The following is a 22,592-nucleotide window of genomic DNA, read 5'->3' as shown; positions in this document are numbered from 1 at the left end:
ATTACTTGTTGATTCAAAATGGCAGTACTTGTACATCATGAATATTACTCTGTAATTTCTCCGAATGATTCATCAGCATCAATTAGAGCGTATTTGGCACACCTCTGGGGCATATATGCAGCTTTTTTCTTTTAACTGCTGCTTGAGACGTTTGCTTAATAGGTTATCTGAGGTAGCCAGATTCAACAGCTGTGTGGGCCAGACCTGTGCTTCAGAAGCCCGTCACCTTCAAAACAAGTCTTGCCTGCTGCCCGTAAGCATACTCTCCAACTCTGACCAGAAGCTGAAAGTTGTTGGGTTTTTTTCCAGTCTCCATGACCTGCAAGCTAAGCCTGCAGTTAATGTGCTCTGTGTTGGTTTGGGGCTTTTTTAAACCATTAGAGTGTCGGAAAGTTACATATCTGGAAGATACCCTTTACTCATCCTCTGCAGAACTGGCAGGTGCAGGTAACAAAGGTAGACTTGCACATTATTGTTCTCTACTACTTCTGAGAGTAATTTGGGCATTAATTACAAGAGCCAAGAAAAGGACTTTACATTTGTTGATGAATATGTTTTAGGCAGGGTAATTGTCGCATGCAGGACTATAAGAAGTGAAGATTTTTGTACAATAAAATAGCCAGGCTATAATCTCAGACCTTGATAATAGCAAAATAATGTTAATCGTTCATCATACTCTGCAATTCTATCTGTATTCTCTCTGAAGATATAATTAATTAAATAATTAATCCCCACAACCTCTCAGCAAGTTGACTGTCATTATTTCCATTTTAGAGATAAACTGCAGCACAGAATAATTAAATACTTCAGTTAAGGTCACACAGTGAGTCTGCTGAAGACGGGAAAATGGAATCAAACTGCTGATTCCCAGTTTGGTTCTTTAGCCACAGAACAGTCTTCTTCTGCAACATCTCTCTCACTCATGATACATCTCATGCATAGTCTAAATTAGAAGCATCATTAAGAAGTGAAGTTAATTACCTTCTCTCCTTTAAAAACCATTTGCTGATTTTAATATTGAATACATTCAAGCAGCTTTCTCATGTGATTATGATAGCAAAAAATCTAAACACAAATCTGAAAATAATCATGCTGTTTCTCCATGTTTTCGTGGTATAAACAGCCAATAACACCCACAGAAACTTTATTAAGACAAAGATTAACAAATATGGGGGTTTAATTGGATTCCGTTTTCAAACATATCAAAGCCTTAAAAGACTAGCATTCTTCTTCATGACATTTTAAGTGAACCTGTTGTGATGAAAATTAAGGCACTGTTTGAACCAACAAAAACTGCATTTTTCTAGAGAAATGGGAGGGTAGTTTTTTAAAGCACCTTATATAACAATTTATAAAATCTCATTTTCAAAAGAAAGCACAAGGTATGATGAGGGCAAAATTTGAAGGTATGAATGTTAATCACTGAACAGTACCCAGAAACTTTAGAAAATTCCCCTGGCACATTAGCTGAATTTTTAGTCTCTAATATAAAAGGAAAACATTTGACCTATAGGCACTTCTGGAAATTTTTCATTTAGAGCCTGAAGAGTCAGGGACCTAGGCATCTACTTCATGTTCTTAAATGCAAACATTTAGGCACCTGTGAGACACTACACCCTCTCAGCCATGTAGGCTTCCCATGTCCAGAGACCTCTGCATCCAAGTTTTGGTCTGTAAAGGCTTCAGCATAAAAGTCCACTGTCTCCTGAGCTCTGGGAAAACCACGCAGCTTTCTACCATGACTGAGCTGTCCAAAGCCTAGGGGTATCCCATTACCCTGCTAGGATCCCCAAGTCAAAATGGTTTCTCCCCATGTTACCTGCATACTCGGACCCCACCACCATATTTGGAGCGTGCATGAACTTCACATGAGTCAGCTTGGAGAGAGGGAAAGTATATCTGTTTAACATGTAGCTAAAAGTACTTACCTACAACGTCCCAAGATATGGTTAAAACATGGGGTCTGTTTGGTTTGTTGGGTTTTTTTTGAAGTTTTGAAGCAGGGATTTACACATTCTGCAGACTCTCACGTGAAGCTGCCATGTTCTAGGACACATCACAGATGGAGGATGCTAGTCTCCACAGCTACAGTGTTTTGGTCACATTCATGTTCTGCTACAGTAGTCAGGTATTTAAATTTCACCCTGGGATGCACAAAGACCTTTATTTCTGAATGCCTCCTTACAGCTTAGTTGTTAGGCCTCTTTCCTGGAAGATAGGAAACCAGATCAAACACAGAAGGGATTTGGATTTGATTCTCCAGTTTTCCAGAACAGTGTTGTAGGCAGCTGTTCCTTACATCCCCTACCTGCCAACCCAGAAAGAACTGACCTTACTTTATCCACTTGACTCCAAAAGAGGATTAATGACTCTACATCCCAAGGGGAAATAAGAAATAAGCATCTACTCTCTTATCTTATGATAAGCTGAATTATTTACTGAGACAACTGTCTCTCTCTTCTAATATGAGGAGAAGATTATACAACCAGCTTAGAACAGATATCTAACTTTTAGGCGATTGAAGTCCCGATTAAAATGTCTAGGCTAGTTTTGAAAGTGGTGATGGATTTCTAAAGCAGGTAGGTGATAGGTGCTTTTGAAAAGTGTGCCCTTAGTAATTCTGCAAATGGGACCCTAATTCTTTTCACTAAGCTTCCTTTTTTAACTTGGGACTTTGCAGAATTGTGCAACATATTCTGCAAGCTAGATTCAGTATTTCCATTTTTCAAGGAAGGATCCTATGAGAAAGTTAAGATATACAGCAATAGCTTAAATTATACCTGTTTTCAAAACCAGTAGGATGTATTAATGAGGAATTTTAATGTGGCCATCATTATGAGGTGCAAATTCTAAAAGTTATTTTTTTTCTGTGTAGAGGAGTTCCATTAAAATTCCTTGGCTTTATTTAATTTCTAGTCTAAAATTCAGTGATTTTCTTATACTCTGTAAAACTGTTACAAAATACTATATAAGAAGCTTTAAAAAGTTAGTTTTATATGTAAGTCTCTGCAGAAAGGAATGGAAACACTTGCTGACCCCTAATGTTTAATCTTCAAGTTGTCACAATATCGGGTTTTTTTCCTTGGCTCTTCCTTTTTTTAGAATGTTCTTACAGGTTTGCAATGGACAATTTCAGAATTACTATACAGAAAAGGGGTTACCTGTGATCACAGCTGCAATTACTATGTCATTAAAAGAATAGCACTGAACTGGAAATCATGATTTGGGGAAATAATCTGAAGTATCTGAGAGAAGAGAACTAAGGAAGGAAGGAAGTGTAAATTTTACCTGGGGGATAGTGAAGTCCATCACAAGCAGAAACTTTATAATCCTTTCCAAAAGATTTCTTTCATATTTTCTCTTAATAGCAACATGTCACAATAGCATAATACAATAGTAACATGCAGTGAGGAGTTAACATGGGACAGAGCTCTATAAATACATATTTTTTTACAAATGCATAACTGTCACAGTCTCCTTTTTTTTTTAGCTTCTTTTTTTTTAGATCCATGCCAGCTAGAAAGCATTTGAAAGACCTCTAAAAGTAATGAACAGATGAGCAAAGACTGCTGATACTACCTACTCCTCTATTTCAGACAATAGAATGAAATATTTCGTCATTTTCCTGTGATGAATATATCTTTACTTAACATTTGCTTTTTTTATAGCATATTGATTGTTATTTCACAAAGTCTCTAAATATATGATATACAGAGGGAGAGGAAATGTAAAAATAATAGCTGTACTGCATGTCTGCTTGGAGTGTATTTACTTACTCTGCTTTTCCTCTGTATCCATCAGTTTCATTCATCCCTTCTTTATATCATCTCAGGACTAAGAACTTCTTCTTCCAGGTATTCAAGTCATACCAGAATAGAGGTTGTTTTCTACCAACCTAAAAAGCTCAGTGTCCATCAAAGAAAGTGCATGGCAATCCTTCAGATGGCAAAGCATTTACACACAAGTGTTATGCAGTATATTGTTACTCATACGTGACTTCTGTGAGCACAGTTCTGGCCTTATTGTCCTTTTGCACAAGTTCATAGAAGTGCCAATGAACAGTTCATAAGGACTTCCACGATGTCTGTGCTGTGTAAGATCTATGCTGTGTAGCTGCTCTGGCCACATTCAAGAAGTGAGCCAGCTCTTCTCTGGGCTGTGTTTAAGGGCATCAGCATAGCCAGGCCTCCCGAAGGCATGCTGAAGGGTTGGGTACGTTAGCTCAGATAGACTATGGCTTGTGTTCACATGATATCTGAACTAAAATTATTTACTTTGGGCTTATTTGGAGGGCAAACATGCTGAGGCTATATTCTGATGATATGGACCTACCAGTGGTGCAAGTCAGTGTTTCTTCTGCAATCAGTACAACCAACTTCGTGCACTTGACATGACACTGATATTAGGAAGTAATTTGATAGATCACATTTTGCTTTTTATTTTTCCAGTCTGCTGGATCTCATCTGTGCCGATTTGCAAGCCCAAAGGCATCACAGATCCCAATTACTCACTTAACAGAGGATTCAGTCAGTGCAAGGGAACCAGTCTTAGTTACACGATAATTTCTCTACGTACTTTCAGAATACTGTACAAAGAAGGTGAGTCTCTTTAAATCCATTTTATGTTTGAGAAAACTAAATCAGGCATAAGATCTGACTTGCCAGTGTCACTATCACCTGCACCACCATTCAGGCAAAACAGGTACAGTGTCATCCACACTGAAACTCTGAGTATCCTCCTAATATGTTGCTCTCATTTCCAATCTCTGTCAAAACTGCCATCATAGCTTCTTTTTTACGGTAGTCTAAAGTGTGCTTGTCTGTGTAAAGGGATCAAATGTTTTAAATGTGTAAATGAATTTACACTGAGATAAAATTCTCCCTGTTGGTCTAGAGGGAGATTTTATTAATATAAGAAAAATCTTTCATTCATAGCAAAATTTAATACCAGCCCAGTCATTATGCTTTCCACAGTTATTCTCAAAAAGAGGCTTGTTTACAGGCAACAGCTCTGTCTAACTATGCCTTAGAGATACCAGCATTTCCAAACCTATGCTCTAACAGTCAGCAGTTCCTTTGGGAGCAATGTTAAAAACTGATACCTTGATTAAGTAATAAGACTGAGAATCAGAGGAAAATCTGTGGAAGAGACTAGAATGTGAATGGGGTGTACATGTGCATTCGGGAAGGCTTGCTGCAGGTCAACGTCCTATTCTGAACGGACAGTTCTGATGGTTGAGGATGAGGTTCTTGCGCAAGAACAGATCCCAAAACTGAGAGCTCTGTAAGCATGCTGACTTCTTTTTTTGAATTAAATAAGAAAAGAGACACTTTTAGCTATTTATAGCATAAGTAGCTCTGAAATATCTTCTTTCATTTCAGCATATCTTTCCCCAGCAGAATAAAAGTTCTATGCATTTTTGCACTACCACAAAATAAACCTGTTCTTCATCTTTCTTCATGTTTCAGCAGTGGGGACAGGGATTTTAGAGTTGCTGGCAAACCACAGGCATTGCTTTCTTCACCAAATGGCAATCCTGTACAGACAGCAGTGGTATACTGTTCTCAGGGAAAAGAAAAGCCTAAACAGGAGTCTTTGTTTTACCAGTGTCATAGTCCTGGAGTACTCAAGAAAGGATAGGACTCTCCGATAATCATGTATCATTTTAGAAGAGAAACAAAAAAACCCAAACAAAACACAAAATTCTGCAGAAAAAATGCCTCACAGCACACACTAACTAGCACAGCCCTAACATGCAGTAAAACAGCACAGGAGCATCTAATCAATGGCAAATTTCTCTAAATTATAGCAGTCATCCTGTGACAGTAATAGAGCTAAAGCAGTTCAGACCATATCCATTCCACATCTCTGATGAGTTCCCAAATACAGAAAATATCACCCAAACATTTTTCTGCTCTGGGCCTACTCAATTGCTAAACCAGTTCCTAATGAAGCATTGCAGCCAACTGTATTCAGCATCATTTTGCTGCAGACACAAAGTAGTCTGCAGTCATGGTTCAAATCCATGTGGCATCAAAAGGAAAGAAAAAAAAAAAAACAAACCAGAGAAAAAGCATTTGTTTGAGGCTATTTCAAACCTTCCACATTAAAAGTCCTCTGCCCTGTGAGAACAAAAAGCAAGTTCTGTATTGGAAGTACTGAACAGTGAAACTCAGGAGCTACTTTCCCACAGTCCCATAATAGGATTTCTTGTAATCAGTACTGTATTTTTTTCATCTTAGTTTTTGGAATACACCAGGTTATTTTTTCAAGCTTTGCTCTACAGCTGTGATTGCTAGAAATTTATTTCCTTGGGAAAATGGAAGCTCTGTGTGTTCACAGTGCTGCGTTACCCAGGAACCTAAGGCTTTCTGGGTTTAGGCTTGAATAAAAAAACAACTAGTGAAAACATTTCTTCTCCTAAGTCTATGGTGTGGGAATTTTTTGTGTGTGTGAATTCATATGCATGTATGCAAGCATAACAGGCATCAATTTATTGTTTTGCTGTTTCTTTACCGTCACTCAGTGTTATGGGGTTGCAGGGGTGAGGTGCACTGAAGTCTGGCAATGCTCATCTATATTTAACTGCTCCTTAATAGCTATCTAAGCCAGAGCAGTTCACAGTGATGTGTACTTTCCTGCCATGTTTAGCTGTTCAGATTAATGTTCTACAGTGCAGTTGGGATGTTGAACAAGCTAGGATTATTTAGAGATGTTGTTCTTCTGCTTGATTGCCATAATGCTACTTCCCTCATCAGAGACATTTTGATTGGAAATCTGCAGTATGAGTCACAAAGGACAATGTTGATGTAATTAGGGTGCTAAAATGACAGTGACAGAGTGTTAGTCGAGCTGTGGGAATGACATTCAAATACTGGGTTTCATACTCTGTATTTACAATGGAAATATACCTTCAGACTTATGATGCACGGTAGCAAATGTCTGCCACAGTTATCACAGAGAAAATGAGACTTATTATTCAGGGAGTAACAACAACTTTCAAAGCTGCCAAGCAAAAGGCAAAGTGTTGATGACTGAGGACAAGGAAAGCCCACATCTGTGGGATGTGTGCCTCTAAACTTTTACCCTTAGAAGAAAGTCCTTCTGTCACCCCTCCTCAACCCTCCATTTAGAATTATTCCGCTTAGGAGGTTTTCCATTAAAGTCAAAAGAGAGAAGGCCAAAAACTGCCGTCACTGTACCATTTATTCAGCAAAGCACTCTTGCTGCTTTATCTAAGTGATTTTTCTCCTCGGCAGCTACAGCAGGAATGACTTTAGTGTGCTGTATTCAGTTTAGTATTGGTATTAGTTATTCTCTATATCATTCTGTGGCTTTGTTCATTATGCTGCTTTTTATGGCATTATAGCATGACTGGTTTGGAATATAGACATCCTGAATAGCTTAGTGGTCATACTCATACCGTAGCCAACCATTAGGGAAACTTCAAGAACAGTGATTCCCAACTGGTAAGATAAAAAGCATGTTAAAAGTGAGGCCCAGCATGGAGTCCCACTAAACATTAGAGCAGGCCAGTGCAGGGCTCTGGAACTGGCATACTGAGGAACACGGCAAAAAGGGACGTGGTGGTTCAGAGCAGCATCATTTGGTGGCAGAGCTGTCACCTGCATCCAGAGTCTTCCAGAAGACCTTAGAAGCAGGGCAGGGAGGGAAATGGGGTTGGAAGCAGGCAGAGCTGAACACAGTTGGAAGAACATAATGCTTCTTATTTCAAATGAGGCGTTTACATAGTAATCTACAGGAAGCCTGCAATCATAGGTCCAGAAAATGTATGCAAACCACCAGTGTTATAATCAAATTCACGGGATTTTAATTCATGCTCATTAATTGGACAAAGGTTTCACATGAAAGCATCAGTGGTCTGGATCCTGCAGACTTTTTTAATTCGGAGTGTCTGCTGCTGGGGGAACAAGGAATAACTCTAGTAATTAATAATGAGCAGAGTGAGGCTGGTATGAAATGCATGTAAGATTAAGAAAGAAGACTTCAGAAAATGTCAGGGATGTAATACATGCTATACCATGTCTCCATGAAGGTAACTGTAGCACCCTTAGTCAAGTATACACTTGTAGGCATGGTAATTAATTCTGCATAGCAAATAACAGAGTAAAGGCATGGTACTTCAAGTCTGAACCCATTTTAAATAACAGAGTAGGACATGTACATAGTGTTAAATGTCTTTAATAAACAAACAGCACCATCAAGAAACTGCCTCTATTCTTCCGTCTTTACTCTGGGTAAGCCTGGAGGTCCTGTCTTTCCTGAACACCCTTGAAGTCCTAAGGTTTCCAGTTCCTTATCTAGTACTAGTTCTTTGAGCACTGATAATCTTTCCCCTCACTCAGAGGAGTAGAGTACCATAAGGAAAAAATGTACTGCTTCCAGGTGCTTTTCTCCCAGTCTTCTCATGGGCTTTTATTCAGCAATTTCCAATTATGTAACAATTGTTTTTTGATTAACATGCTGGGCCCTATCAAGAACACTCAAATTTCCATTGATCTGCTTTAAAATAGCAAATGCATAGAAAATAGTGAACTCTAAATAAGGACAAAGGACAGGAAAAGCAACATTGCCAGTATTATTTGGTTAGTTCAGTAAATTGTTAGGATGTTGCTGGAGCTGCCAGATTCCTGTAATTTTTGCTAACTCTGAGAAATGAAAAGGGTGTTACATTGCCCCAGAAAGGACCAAAGTAAAGATGGAAACAGGATCAGAGGATGAAGAAAAAGGAACAGTAGATGTAGAAGGAAAAATTAAGAGGCAATTAAGAGAGGGGCTTGAGGCTGTTCTCTGTAAGAATCGTGATGTCTGAGACTGAGACCATGAAACTCTCACCATGGTCATGCTGTTAGTAGAGACGACTAGTATAGGACCAATGAGGAGACTGAAATTTTCATAAGGTATCTTACATGTGCATGTTACAGGTACAATCTCTTTGAGGCAGATCCTTCAAGGCATACTTACCTAAAAACTTAGGGGACACTGGGAAGCATGTCACTCCTGTGGGTCCTTGCTGCTAGAGCAACAGTTCCTGGATTGTCTCCTAATGGAAACTACTAATTATTTAGATTGTGTTGAGGTGAGGTGTATTTCTTCCACCCTTGCTTTTTCTTTAGAAAGTAATGCAGTTGTACAGCTCAGGAGAAAGATGTGATGCAGTTGCCATATCCCATCCTGACAGCACGTGACAGTGTGTACCTGTCCTCCAGGCTTGACAGAGGATGAGAGATCTTGCAGCCATTAATGGTATTGTAAATTGATAGCTGGAATGATTTCTTGTCCTCTGCAAAATTTTGTGATGTTGAAAATGTTCTCATTTTTGTCAGGGCAAAATTGAAATCTTTCAAACCATTCCCTCCCTAATGAGGTCTGCTGGTATTAAAGCAGCTATGGGCTTCCCTGAAAATTTATTCAAAATGTGATTACAAATATCCCTGAGAAAATGTTAACAAACCTGACATTCTTGATTTAAATTTTTGTTTTGACAAACCGATACAAAACTGAACACAAAAAAAATTTAAACATTTTGTGATCAAGTCTCCTTGAACTTTCATAGACCAAAATAAAGTTTTATGCCCAGTACATCAGAATCTAAAACCATTTGAGAACTAATGCATGGAAGGAGAATAGGAAACAAAGGGCACTTAATTCACCTCGTCCAATGAAAACAAGAAAATAATTTCCACTGCAGTTTGCAGTTACTGTCCAGTAAATCTGAGTTTGTCCTCAAGACAAACAGAGAACAACAGCTTATACACAGCAGGAATTTGTAAAAGAAATAGAAAAATATTTCCTCTGCATTTCAAACAATAATAGCTATGGAAACATTTCTTTTGTTCTTAGGCTTTGTAAATCAAGGTATTCCAGACCTAAATTCTGTGCCATATTTGCCTGAACACTATTCCTTTTATGTAATTTCCCTTATATGTGGCAGTTAAATAAAACAGTGATGTAAAATCCCAATGGAAAAATAAATCTAGCTAGAGCAATCATACTATCAACACATCAGCTCTGCAAAACTCTGTCTTGCTTCCTTGCACAAAATGACAATTTAAAGTATCTTTCCAGAAGACTCCTGGGAGATTATTGTATTTTATTCTCTATTTAGAAAAAAAAAATCTTTGAGAACCTGTTAGAAGTCTCCTAGTGAAATACTTACAGTTCAGTTCAGCATTATACACCAGTTTCAGAGAGGCTGAAATGTAATTTATTTCGTGTAACTTTCATCAGCAAGTAAAGGTCATCCATCCAAAACGAGCTTCTCCGGATGCACAGATTTCTTTGGTTATCATCTTAAATAACACAGAAGTGGAGTCAAATTCCAATATCTGTCAATCGCACACAAGTTCTGTTAAGTAATCTTTTACTTTCTGTTTAAATGCTTACACCATGGTCATTGAATAAACACTTGCATGGCATTCAAACAAACAGCTTAAATCAAGAAGACTGCCTTTAAACTGTAAGGAATTTTCTAAATATCTCATGAGTACCTAAAAAACTTATATTTTCCAGTTAATACTACATTATTTGCAATCTAGAAAATATATTCTGCATATTGTTATATCTCTAAAAATCCAAAGTAACTCAATTTTTAAAAGAACTCCTTCTCTGATCCTTAACCATAGTCTTTCTCCTCTTCTATCATATCAGTTACTAATAGCAGGTGTCACTGGGAGCTCACTAGGAACTACAGAGAAGCACAGAAATGATTTGCAGATACATTAACTATGCCAATATACTGTTAGGCACACAGCTAATATGTCAGGTTATTTCTATTCCTTTGGCAAACATACCTGGTCTTGGCATATTTTGCTGTTGAGACTGCAAAAAAAAAGAATCAAGTGTGGTTAATTATTCTTGTGACTTTGTTGCTGTGGTCATTGTCTGCATTAGTGATCTGCTTTGAAGCCATATTGCAATTCTGAAATGGATTTCCTGACTGCTTCCCCTCACTGTCTGTTGGTTCAGTTCTTAAAGAGATTTAGGTGCGCACAAACTATTTTCCTTTCCAAGAAGTAATCAGAAGATTCGTTTCAAAACTGCTTCAGAGCTTCATGAGGATATTTAGCTCCAAACCAAGGTGAGAGCTGGACCACCCTGGGGTCCTGCAGCACAAATCCTGCCTGCATTCAACACCAACGCTTCCAAAACACCCAGAGCTCCTACAGCAGCCTGAAATGGTTCTCACTCTTTATAAAGGGCCATCCACTTTATAACATACCTTGAATATTTTCCTCTCCACTGCCAGCTGCCACCAGCAACTACATCTTATCTTTGCCACTCCTTCACCATCCAAGAAATAAAATAATTAATTCACTTCAAATATGTGCTTGAACAGATTGACATGAGGTAGAAATGACTCACAGCTAGGTTTCCAGCCTCTGGTTTCTAATGAATATTTCTAGCTTCTAAGAATTTGAAACAATTTTTTTTGTTCTAACTCTTTAAAGGAAGGAAAATACATCCAGTTAATATGTATATTACATATGGTGTATTTTTCTATTACATAAGCACACATTAGTTGCCACCTGCTGATTATCCCATAATGAACATCAAAGACTGAGTTACAAAATCTCCTCCCATCTTCCTATATATTCCTACAATGGCCTCCTTTTTCTGACTTGGCCAAAATTCCTCTAGTGGTACATCAGTCTGCAGGATGAATAAACCTCTCTTGCTGGAGGTCCCACAATAGGGGTGGGTCACTAAGAGACTGATCCTACACAGAAGCTGAGTTCTGCTGAAGATACATTTTCCCAGCCAGGCAGCCATTCTCAGCAGTGCTAAGGAAGCAAATTGGATGTGTGGACTCAGGTCACCCTCCTCTCATTCTCACATGCAGAACAGCAAAGCAACCACCTCTATGAGTACAGAACCATTTAAATAGAATAAATTCCCACGTATTCTACTTACAGTTTAATTTTCCATTTTGGCATTGCAGAGCATCATTTCAGAACAACAGATAAAACCAGATACTAAGGTGTCAGGCATGACATAGGAACCTGAACAGAGTAACTCAGAATATAAACAGAAGATATATGGAAAAAACCTTTGAAAGAGCTTATTCTAAAATGTCATTAGATATTTTGGTTTTTTTTTTAAAAAAAAGATGCACATAAATCTTAGACCTTTGTATTGGCAGTTAAAATTGATCCACTAGAAATAGCAGGTTGAAAACAATTATCATATTTGTCATATTCATGACTCAAAACCTAAAAGCATAGAAAACTTGAAAGATACTGACTGGTAATAAAAATGAAGCTGATAATCATTTCTGACACTTAAAATGCAAAAAAGGACAGAATGCAAATGAAAATTAAATTGGATATTAAGAATCCTTTATCTTTAGAGCTTTCTATTCATGCCAACTATGTCAATAAATATGCTTGTTTGCTCATTAGGAAAGATTCTTGAGTAAATACACCCCATTCCCCCATGACATAGTTCATCAGCATCCTAGTGTGAGCAACTGCCTTCTCTTCCTTGCCAGAGTTTTTCCAAAAGTCTAAAGTCAGATTTCCCTTCTCCAGATATGTGTACAGAGGCCTCATGCATCTCATGCTGTAAATAATCTTCAGGTTTGCAGGATTCAGCCTGCTGCTGTGCTTCTTGCTGAAGTAACTCTTTCAGAGCAATGCTTTCTTTCATGTCCTCTCTGATAAAAGGGTTAAGTTATATAAGAAAGAAAAAAAATTTATTTCTCATATAATAATAATACCCATCTCCACTTTCCGCCTCCTCTTCCTGTCCATCCCTCCCTGGTTCAGTGCCTCCGTGAATTCCATGCTCTGTTTCTCTCCGTCCTATTTGCCAGTATGGCAGTAGTAGTCACCCCACTGCCTTCTGCACCTGCCGGCTGTCTGACTGCAAAGCGGTAGCGCATCTCGTTAGGACCACCGCCTCTGCCCACGTCCAGCAGGTTGGGTAGTAGTTTCCTATATATCCATAAGCACACATGTGTATGTGTATATGCTTACATACATAGAGGTGTATGTAAGGGAATGGATGCAAAAAAATATAAAGCAGAACTGATAAGAGACGTGTCAGGGAATCTAAGAAATGAAGTGTGTTACAAATATCACATAAATGGTGTGTATTTATATACATATGTGTGTGTGTATATGTATGTAAGCATATTTTTTATTTATAAAATGTTGCAGGTGTAAAAACTGAGACACACTTTTAATAGGTGATTAAATATTTCCTAAGGTCAGAGATTGTGTGTGTCTATGTCTAGGTGTGTATACGGGAGAATGTTTATTATCTGTAACTTGTTCTAGCTTTTAGATCCCCTGAGCTCTGACTTACATGTCTTGCTTTCTCCTGAGTTGCCTTAGGTTTTTCATTTCTAAGTTAACTTTAATCACAAAGGAATAGCTTTTGAGCTCTTTTCTGACTTCTTACATGTTGCTGCAACCAGCTGAAAGAACAAAACCCTAACCAGGCTGAAATTAATAGAAGATTTCCCAGTCTTTCTGTGAGCAAGATTTCATCTCTGATACTTCTTGTCTTTCAGCAAATCCAGCTTTGCTGACAGTTTCAAGTATAGTTCTGAAAAAGGGTTGTGGTTTTTCTTATTGTACAGATCAAGGGGTCATTGACTTAAATCTGATTAAATCTTCAATTTCCCTTTACTAACTTACTACAATCAAGAAGATTAGGATGCGTTTTCAGAGATTTGAAACAAAGATGCATGCCAGAGATATCTGATCTGAATAAACGTGGTATGACTAGTTTCTGGTAACAATTGTTTGAAGGAAAATATTCTATCCCACAGACTCAACTGTTTTGATGTGAATTGAAGTCATCATTGTCAAATATCTGTAAAAACTTTATGATATTGTGGAAATCACTTTATCACTCTGGGACTTCATTTCCATCCCTCCTTTACTCCTCATAAAGCAGTTTTAGTAATAATTTTTTGACTGTGCAGTAATTAAACCTTAATTATTGCTTTTAAAAGTTCAAAAGATTCTTTAAGGGAAGGCATTTCAGAAATGGAAATATTGTTATTACTAGAGCAGCATTTTATTTTGCTTGTATCGTACTTTAATTTTGTAGATTTTAAGGTATTTTATTAAAAGAGGGAAAATGTTATTAGTCTCATGCTATGGGTGTCAAAAATGAGATAGAAAGTGATTAACACTTAAATTAACAGAAATTAAATTCAACTCAACTAAACTCAAATTAAACTGATAGAACAGCTAGGAAGTCCTCCTACCACTTTGTTCTCTGCCCCATATATGAGACTTGTCATGCAGCAGCAGGCTCTAATTGTCCTGGAAAGACTGTGCTGTCCTTTATTGGAACGAGATGCTGGTCAGTAAGATCTTGATTTTCTAATATTAGTGTTATTGCTTTTGTTTTCACTCCCTTTTTGAGAATTTATGAGAGACATATATATATATTCTAGCAAAAAAATACAATTTAATGTGGCTGGGAGGGAGACTCTGTGGTATTTTTGGCTTTGTTTTGTGTGACATCTGACCACAACTGATCATGCAGACCAAAAGCTGCACTTAAAAACCACTTTGTGCACCGAGCATTAACAGGTCTGGCTGTTAGCCCAAAAGCCTCCTTAGGGTGCCTACACCACCTACCTAATGCAGGAAATTAGTTAGGCACCTAAGGATGGAGACACACAGCACAAGCAGTGGAATAGGCTGCCCAGAGAAGAACTGGAATGTGTCTTCCTCTATCCCTCACCAAGGCACATCCAGCGCTCTGAAGGAGTGGGTTGTTCTTGGGATTCAGAGCTGGGAATCCTCCCTGGAGATCAGGGAGCTAACCCCTTTCTCTTATGAAGAAATTAGGGCTATTACACCTTTTGAAACACAGCCAGAGGAGGATTCACCCAGAATACAGATCAGGGTTTGTGATCTTTCTGACAAAGGAGATTCAAAGCACCTCTGCCACCTTCCCTTTACAAGGTTGTAAACTGCACAGGGAAGGAAGCTGACTCCACCCTCTACTGCTGCAGATGTGCTCCTGGGATAAATCATTAGGGAGTCAATAGGCAAGAGACAGAAAGAGGTCAAGAGAAAATAGTAGTGCCTCGATTAGCCCTGCACCAATAAGGAGGAAAGGATTCATCACATATTTTAAAATTGACAGCCATCGCCACCTAGGAGCTAGGAGATCTTTAAGGAAAGTGAAATATCTAGGTCTGAATCACTTCTGGCTGAAGTAGGATTTATATCTAATAAGTCATACCTTTGATTGGCTGCATAAAGGGACTTCATCCAATGCCTGTTTCTTCAAAATCAGACAAAAAACAGCTGTTATCACTGCATTTAAGATGGAGTCTGCTCTTGTAGCCACATCTACACCCTTAGGGCTGAGAACCGGGGGAATGACTAGTTTATTGATTTTGAATGGTCCTTCACTGTGAAGAATGAGCCCCTTCTGGGGATGTGCTGGCACCAGGCTCCTAAGTGCACAGGATCCTGAAAGGCAGAGGGCCAGAGCGAGCTTAAGCATGACCAGCATTACAAGACAAATGAATAGACATGTTTCAGGTTGTAGTTTCAGAGCCAGGTACCAGCGTTGCCCCTGAGCCCTATTAGTCTTTTTTCTGGCTTGGGGCTCCTTAGGGGTAGCCTAATCAACGAGGGGTTTAGCTTCCTCTTATCATTCTTATCGTCAAATTAGTCCTATCCACCTTTGCTAAGCTTTGTTAACTGCAGGGATTCATAGACTGTTTGCAAAGGCAACTGCCTGCCATAATTTTTCTTTACACCAATGTCCTCAAAGAAGAGGAATACAGAACTAGAGTTCTGCTGACCTCATATCTAGCTCCTTCTTTCCCCCTTTTCCGATTTATTTCCCTTGCTCTCTCTCTTCTTGTGTTTCCTCCTAGCTGTCTCTGCTTGCTTTCTTTAGAAAGTTACTTTCTGAGTAAGATGGCTTTGTAAAATATTCCTCCTGTAGTAGGAAAAAATACGAACATTTTCTTTCCCCTGTTTAAATGCCTCTTTTTAATACATACAGTAGGGTTGTACCAGAGAAAGACTATTGGCTGCAAACCTTACGATGCAAAAAAGACCACTTGGCAAATTGTATTTCCAAGATATAGTAAATAATTTTACATTAACTTGTTACTGTAGTGGTAAAAATTTTATTAAATTGTCATGGAATTTTTGCTCTATTAAGAGTAGGATAATGTATGACAGTAAAACCCAGTAACTGAACATCAGAACGAACTGCTTTAGCTTACACTACAAGTATTTAACTTCTCTTTTTAACAAGCACAAAAGGAAGACAATAAGCTAAGAAATATGAAGCGGCTTGAGTCTTTTCAAATTAGGTATGATCTCTGCACTATCTACTGATCTCCTTTGTACCGTGTACTGTCAACAGCCTGTGCAGAGTATTCTTCATTCCCGTATTCTAACCTTGAGAGTTGCTCTCAGAGGCATCACTGCATATGTTCACCTGGGCAGTAAGTAGCAATAAGAAAACATCATCTTAGAACATGTAGATGTTTGTAACTCCTGGAGGATTTTTTTCAGACTATTGTTCTTTCAGCCTATTCCTCTTATGTGTTTACTATTTCTTGACTGAAGGATTTCTTTTTTTTTTTCTTTTCTACAGAAAAAGACTTTTCAGTGACTTTTTGTTAAGCTTTATATTTCTCAACTTGTTATACTAGTAGTTCCGTCTCTCTGCTCTTTCTTTTGCTATGCACATAAAGAGACACCCCAAGAAATTAACCACTGGTTTCTTTCAACGGCAATTTTGTTTGCTTAGAGGAATATTCAGTTGGAGAGGTTTAGGGCTTCTTATTTTTGCTGGTTTTACAATATGTACTATCTAAAATATATATTCTATTTAAAATATGTTTTCATTCTTGCTATTTAATGTTTTAGCGTTTTGGGGGGTTATATTTTTGTTTCTGTTCATGGTTGTGCATATGTTTAAACTTCTTATAATATTATTAGGAATGATTCTGAACTTACTTTGTATGTATCTTGATCTTTCTCTCTGTGCATAAGTAAGAAGCCACTTGGACTGGCTCTTAAAATTATTCCGTTCGTATTTTCAGTGTCCAAACTTGGCCAGTCTTTAAGGTGACTTATTAATTTGTTTGCTCCAGCAAGACAAAGCACTTCATTTAAGAGTCTTGTGAGGCCGCACCTCGGGTACTGTGTTCAGTTTTGGACCCCTCACTACAAGAAGGACATCGAGGTGCTGGAGCGTGTCCAGAGAAGGGCAACAAAGTTGGTGAAGGGTCTGGAGAGCAAGTCTTCTGAGGAGATGCTGAGGGAGCTGGGTTGCTTAGTCTGGAGAAGAGGAGGCTGATGGGAAACCTTATCGCTCTCTACAACTATCTGAAAGGAGGCTGTAGCGAGGCGGGGGTCAGACTCTTCTCCCTAGTAACAAGCAATAGGACGAGAGGAAATGGCCTCAAGCTGCGCCAGGGGAAGTTTAGGTTGGATATTAGGAAAAACTTGTTCACTGAAAGGGTTGTCAAACATTGGAAAAGGCTGCCCAGGGAGGTGGTGGAGTCTCCATCCCTGGAGGTATTTAAAAGAAGGGTAGACGTGGTGCTTGAGGATATGGTTTAGTCGTGGACTTGGCAGTGATAAGTTAGCGGTTGGACTCGGTGATCTTAAGGGTCTTTTCCAACCTTAACGATTCTATGATTCTATGATTCTTACACCTACCGGCCTTTTTCTTTAAAATGTTTAGCACTACCAAGACAAGTCACCTTGAAAACATAGCTGTTGGTGTGCAATGGGAAAATGATTGGTGCTCGTCTTCTGTTTTTCTGGTTGTCCATTAATTTAGTGCTGATGTCCTTAAACTTGCTAGTGCTCTCCATTACATCACTTACCTGAACAGCACTTTTCCCAGATGGAGAATAAGCAACCATCATTTTTGGCACTCAGTATCTTATGGTATGAAGGATTTACACTCTCTGTACACAAACTCTAACCTGAAGCTTTGAGTCACTGATGCTCTTTTATGAAAGCTAGAGCAGTAAGGAGCTCTGCTCAAGTCATTTAGACAACAACTAGCTGAACCTGGATAAGGATTCTTGGCCATCATGGGTCCTGCTGACCAACATTCAGTTACTTCTTTGTTCAGAATAATAAAGAAATCCAATTCAGTTGGCTGGATTTCTAAAATAAATGTCCATCCTCCCACCCTGTGAGGGGAAAGAAAATATCCTTACTTGCAAATATGGACATATTTAAAAAAATATGCCAATAAATCATCACCTCTCTGCTCCACTTTCCTTCTGACTGTGTTAGTAAATACCATTCTCCCTTTCAGCCACAGAGCAGATTGCAACAGATCTGAGCACTTCAGTTGCTCCATATTCTCTCTAGGGCAGTAGTTGTCTCTCCGGCAACTAGTATCCATAGCACTTAAGACTTTGCAAATTAAAGCAAGAACATTGACCTGCATCCTAAAAACCAGCTACATCAGTACAGATCCCCAACCCAGATGTATAATGAGTTTCTTAAGGAAAAGGTGCAGGTAGAGAAGTGAAATGTTAAGTAGAGATCCGATTATGAGGACTTTGTGGTATATTTTTAGAGTCCTTTCAGGCTTTCTTTTTAGGCTGCAGAGCTGTCTCAGGAGTTATGCTGCTACGGGCAGAATTCTCCAGATCTATGCAATTGTATCTGCAAAAAAAGCAGCATTAAATCCCAATTAAAATTTTCAAGCTTGCCTATGCAGCAAGATTCAGCAGTGTAGCTACTGCACACAGCCTCTAATCGCATCTACACAAACAGCTGGGCCTTAGAGCTCCAAAAGTCTTGCTTTGCCACAGAAGTCATGTCCCCCACAGTAAGCGTTCACTATTATAAGCAGCCATCCCCTGCTCTTTCCTGATTCTGATTTGTCTGCTTTGCACGGAGAGGTGTTTTTCCATTGTACTAGGGAAATATATACTAGGAAATCAGCCAGAATCAACTGTGATTCCGGGCTGTGGAGCTTAGCACACATGCATAGCAAAGCCTATGATTCTCCTTCTGCCACTTCATGCTCCATCTCTGGCTTACCTCACACCATTTTCACAGCTACTGTGAGTTAAGTAGGGCTTTCTGATGGGCTCGTGGCCATCACAAATACACAGCTTGTACAGGTATGGTATTCATATTTCAGCTGGTTGGCTGCAGTTTTACAAGCCAGCCACAAAGCTACTGAAGAGCTCTTTCTGCAGTTCTGGCAGAATCAGAGAGAACGGCAGTTTGCTATCCCCAAACCACATTGAAGGAAGGGAGAAAGAGACCACTTGCTTCTGGAGCAGCTTTTCTTTGATCAGATTCATTTGGTGCAGAGCCTTTTCAGGGCTTTTGAAAGAAGTGTGGACTGGCTTGAGCTGCATAGCTAGGATAAGCTTTATCTTCAGGAATATAAAAAGCACTTTCCTGGCAAGGCAGATAAAGTTTGCTACTAAGCTACAGTGGTGAAGAACTCCCTTTTCTGTAGCTAGCACAGTATGGAAAGCCACCACCCCTTTCACAGAACGCTATCGGTCAAAAACTAGCTGTGATGTGGACAAGCCAACGTGGAAGTTAAGGTAAAAAAGGTCCTGTTTCTGCATGTTACCAAGGCTGGCAATGCTGCTGAGGTTTCTGATAGCTTTGCATGCCTGTATTTTCCAGTTGCGCCGGGGAGGGAATGGAGAGTACTCATGTTCCCTCTGAGACAAACCTAAAAGCTCATAATTAGAAAGCAACACAGCTGCAGTATGAAGTGGGGTGTCCTGACACTAATGCCAGATTGTCTGGAAAAGTTCCTTGCTGATAGGATTTTTGGGTAATTCCACTTCTCTTTTTTTCCCCCCCAATATGTGGCAGTGTGGGTGGAGATACGGTTACTCCAGTACTGTAGCCATTTCGCTCTGTTATTCTGAGAAACTCGGTGTCCCTGGCTAATGCCTTTTGCTGTACAGCTGGATCACAGAAAGAAACCACTGAGCTGTTGCCTAAGCAGCTGGAGAGTGACAGTGTGTGACTGCTGTGGGGAGAAGGAGAGGATAGATGACAATCACAGGGGAAGCCTGCGGGCTGCTGAGCCATAGCAGCATGCTGTGTGCTGCACAGCAACTGGGAGAAGGGAGCTGAGAGTAGGCTTTTCCTCAGCAAGGCCTGAGGGGACAAGATTCAGAGATTCTCAGAAAAGCAGCAGTACCCCAGCCAGCAATTGACAGGAAGCTTTACATTTTGCCTTTGAAAATAAGGAGGTTGTTGTTGTTGTCCACGCAGTTTTTCAGTTTCCTTCACATTTTTACTGTGTACAGTACAGTGTACTATGTATTTCATAGTTTGTAAGACAAGTTTCGAGAGGGAGGAGTTTTTTATTCATTTATTCAGCAATTCTTTGCAGTTTTAGACTGCCAGTTTGTGTTGTTATTAGGTACATTTTACAAGAAATTGTGGTTAATATTATCACTGAGAACAAGGCTGGATGGAATCAAGTGATGTCATCTAGCCCAGCCCCAGGACCTGGGGGCAGAATCTGATCTCTCATTGCTTAGTGGTGCTTGTCTAACCTGTTCCTAGCAATTTCCAGTGATAGGTTCAGCGCCATCCCTAACCAATCTATCTTAATGGCTACCTGTCCTCTGTGTGCTCTTAGATCATTTTTCTAAAACTGTTCAAAATAAAAATTACCACTGTTAAATGAAATGATTCTATACTGCTCTCAAAGTGCAAATACACAAAACTGGAATGTGAGGAACTGAGCAAATAACCCGAAAACAAAGGAGGCGGAGAGGGGAAGGTAGAAACTTTTGCAAACAATAGAATAAAAATATGCAGTCTGAAATTAGCAGCTCTTTCAGCTTTCAACCTTTAACTGTAGTGCAGCTCTGTTGAGCCTTTTCACACTGGGGCTGCTTTCAGAAATCTGTGGGACAGGCATAGAAAGGCGTGGAAGCAAGCCCGTGTTTGGATATTGGGGGGAAAAAAATCCACCCTTCTGGTTGGGACACAGGAGGCATCACTGGGAGCAGTGAGAGTTAATTCCAATAAAAAGAAGTATTTTTCAGCCTCAGAGAGCTAAAGCAAAAGCAGTTTGGGGCACATCCACGCAGCAGTGACTTGGAGATAAGAAGTCAGGCTATCCTGAGGCAATCAGTTTTCTTTTAATACTGCAGGTGAAAAAGCTCCAGCTAATTGGAAGTATGGTCTAAGAAAACACAGTTCTTAACATAAATGCAGATATGCTGTGGAGGCTGGTGAAACATGCCAGAGGACAGCAAAAGCAATTTCAAATGAGCCTGCTTTCTAACAATAACAATTGTTTGCTTGTGATTCCTATCAGTTCCCACTGCATTCAACTGTTCTTTTAATAGTCCTGGAGTACGTACCTGGCCAGCTGTCTGCTTCTAAATGGACATACTTCTGACACCTGTTTGCCTCCGTGCCCTTTCACTCCTCAATCTCAGTAAGTCCTCTGTGTCAGAAATGCCCAGTCTGATCCCAGGATCAGATCCTCAATGATCCTTAGAGACTATTCTGAGGTTGTTAAGTATTTCTTCTTTAGTTATCCTGAGACCAAGTGATGGTGAAGATAAGAGTTAGCCCTGAACAGTTAAGAATTCTAAGATAAGAAAAGTAACAAGTGATTTTTTTTTATTCATTATTCAGTGTCCATGATTTCAAAAATCTTTGCTCCGGCTTAATTTTGAAATAGTCCTTTTCCTTTGGAAAATCTCAGTACTAGACTAGTAATGAAAGTTATACCTCTGTAAGTAGTGATATATTTTGGGCTACTGGCAAAAATCTTGAGGGTATAGCAGAGAAATTGGTGTAAAAATATACCAGGGAAGCAGGCATTGATATTATTGACCAAAAAGGCTATATTTTCTCCCTCCTGCAGTGTTGCATAACCAGAAAAAAAATATGTCTATCCCTTCTGGAATGATTGAGAAGTCACTGTCATAATGAAGCCATGATAAAACAGTTTATATAAAATTCCATTTTATTTCTTAGTGAACATGGTGCATGCACAAAATATATATAATTTTGCAAGCCTTGCCTGGTGTACTTGGGGTTAACATTGCTGGTACCCTGTTACTATCTCCCTGTTTGTGTTGTTACTAAATGGAGTTGCTTGCTGATGGAATGCCAAGTTTTGCACTTTAAAAGGAGACTTGCTAAGTTTTGTACCAAGAAAAATAGTCTTGTACTGATGAAATACCATATTTTCATCTTGGGAAAAAAGCACCTAGAAAATACTTGCTATGCCACAACACTCTGGAATGTACTTTATAACAAAACTATCAAAAGTACTGAATTCTTCCAGTTGGCAGAAGTCTCAGTAAACACATTTCTTCGACAAACTTTTCTTTTCAGAGTTTGGCATGACAGAGATTAATGGGGGATGGGATCCACAAAAAGGAAATTTGTTTATTCTGTGGTAGAAGGAAAGCCATGAAAGAGGAAGTGTGAGCTAAGGTTACTTGGCTGGGTGTCTTGTAACAAATATCTCCTTAGTGTCACCTATATAGTGAGAATTACAGTGGGAGATCAATGGTTATCTTGGACACAAAAGAGAAGGAAATAAATAAATATGGAAAAGGCTCCACATTTTGGACAGTATTGTGA

General features: G+C 39.1%; 1 protein-coding gene across 2 annotated transcripts in view; it reads left to right on the top strand.

Annotated features, from left to right (window-relative positions):
• The window catches only part of FUT9 (fucosyltransferase 9), a 39,142-nt gene that overhangs the window by 3,745 nt on the left and 12,805 nt on the right, over positions 1–22,592 (top strand). The window contains exon 2 of one of the 2 annotated variants that reach the window (XM_064447605.1): positions 4,449–4,598. The exons of the other annotated variant lie outside the window; for it this stretch is intronic. The gene's annotated coding sequence lies outside the window, so the exon portion shown is untranslated. The remainder of the gene's footprint in view (positions 1–4,448; positions 4,599–22,592) is intronic. 2 annotated transcript variants of the gene reach the window in all.

Source organism: Phalacrocorax carbo, chromosome 3, assembly GCF_963921805.1.
Source record: "Phalacrocorax carbo chromosome 3, bPhaCar2.1, whole genome shotgun sequence".
Taxonomy (NCBI): Eukaryota; Metazoa; Chordata; class Aves; order Suliformes; family Phalacrocoracidae; genus Phalacrocorax; species Phalacrocorax carbo.
This window is presented reverse-complemented; position numbering and strand designations above follow the sequence as displayed.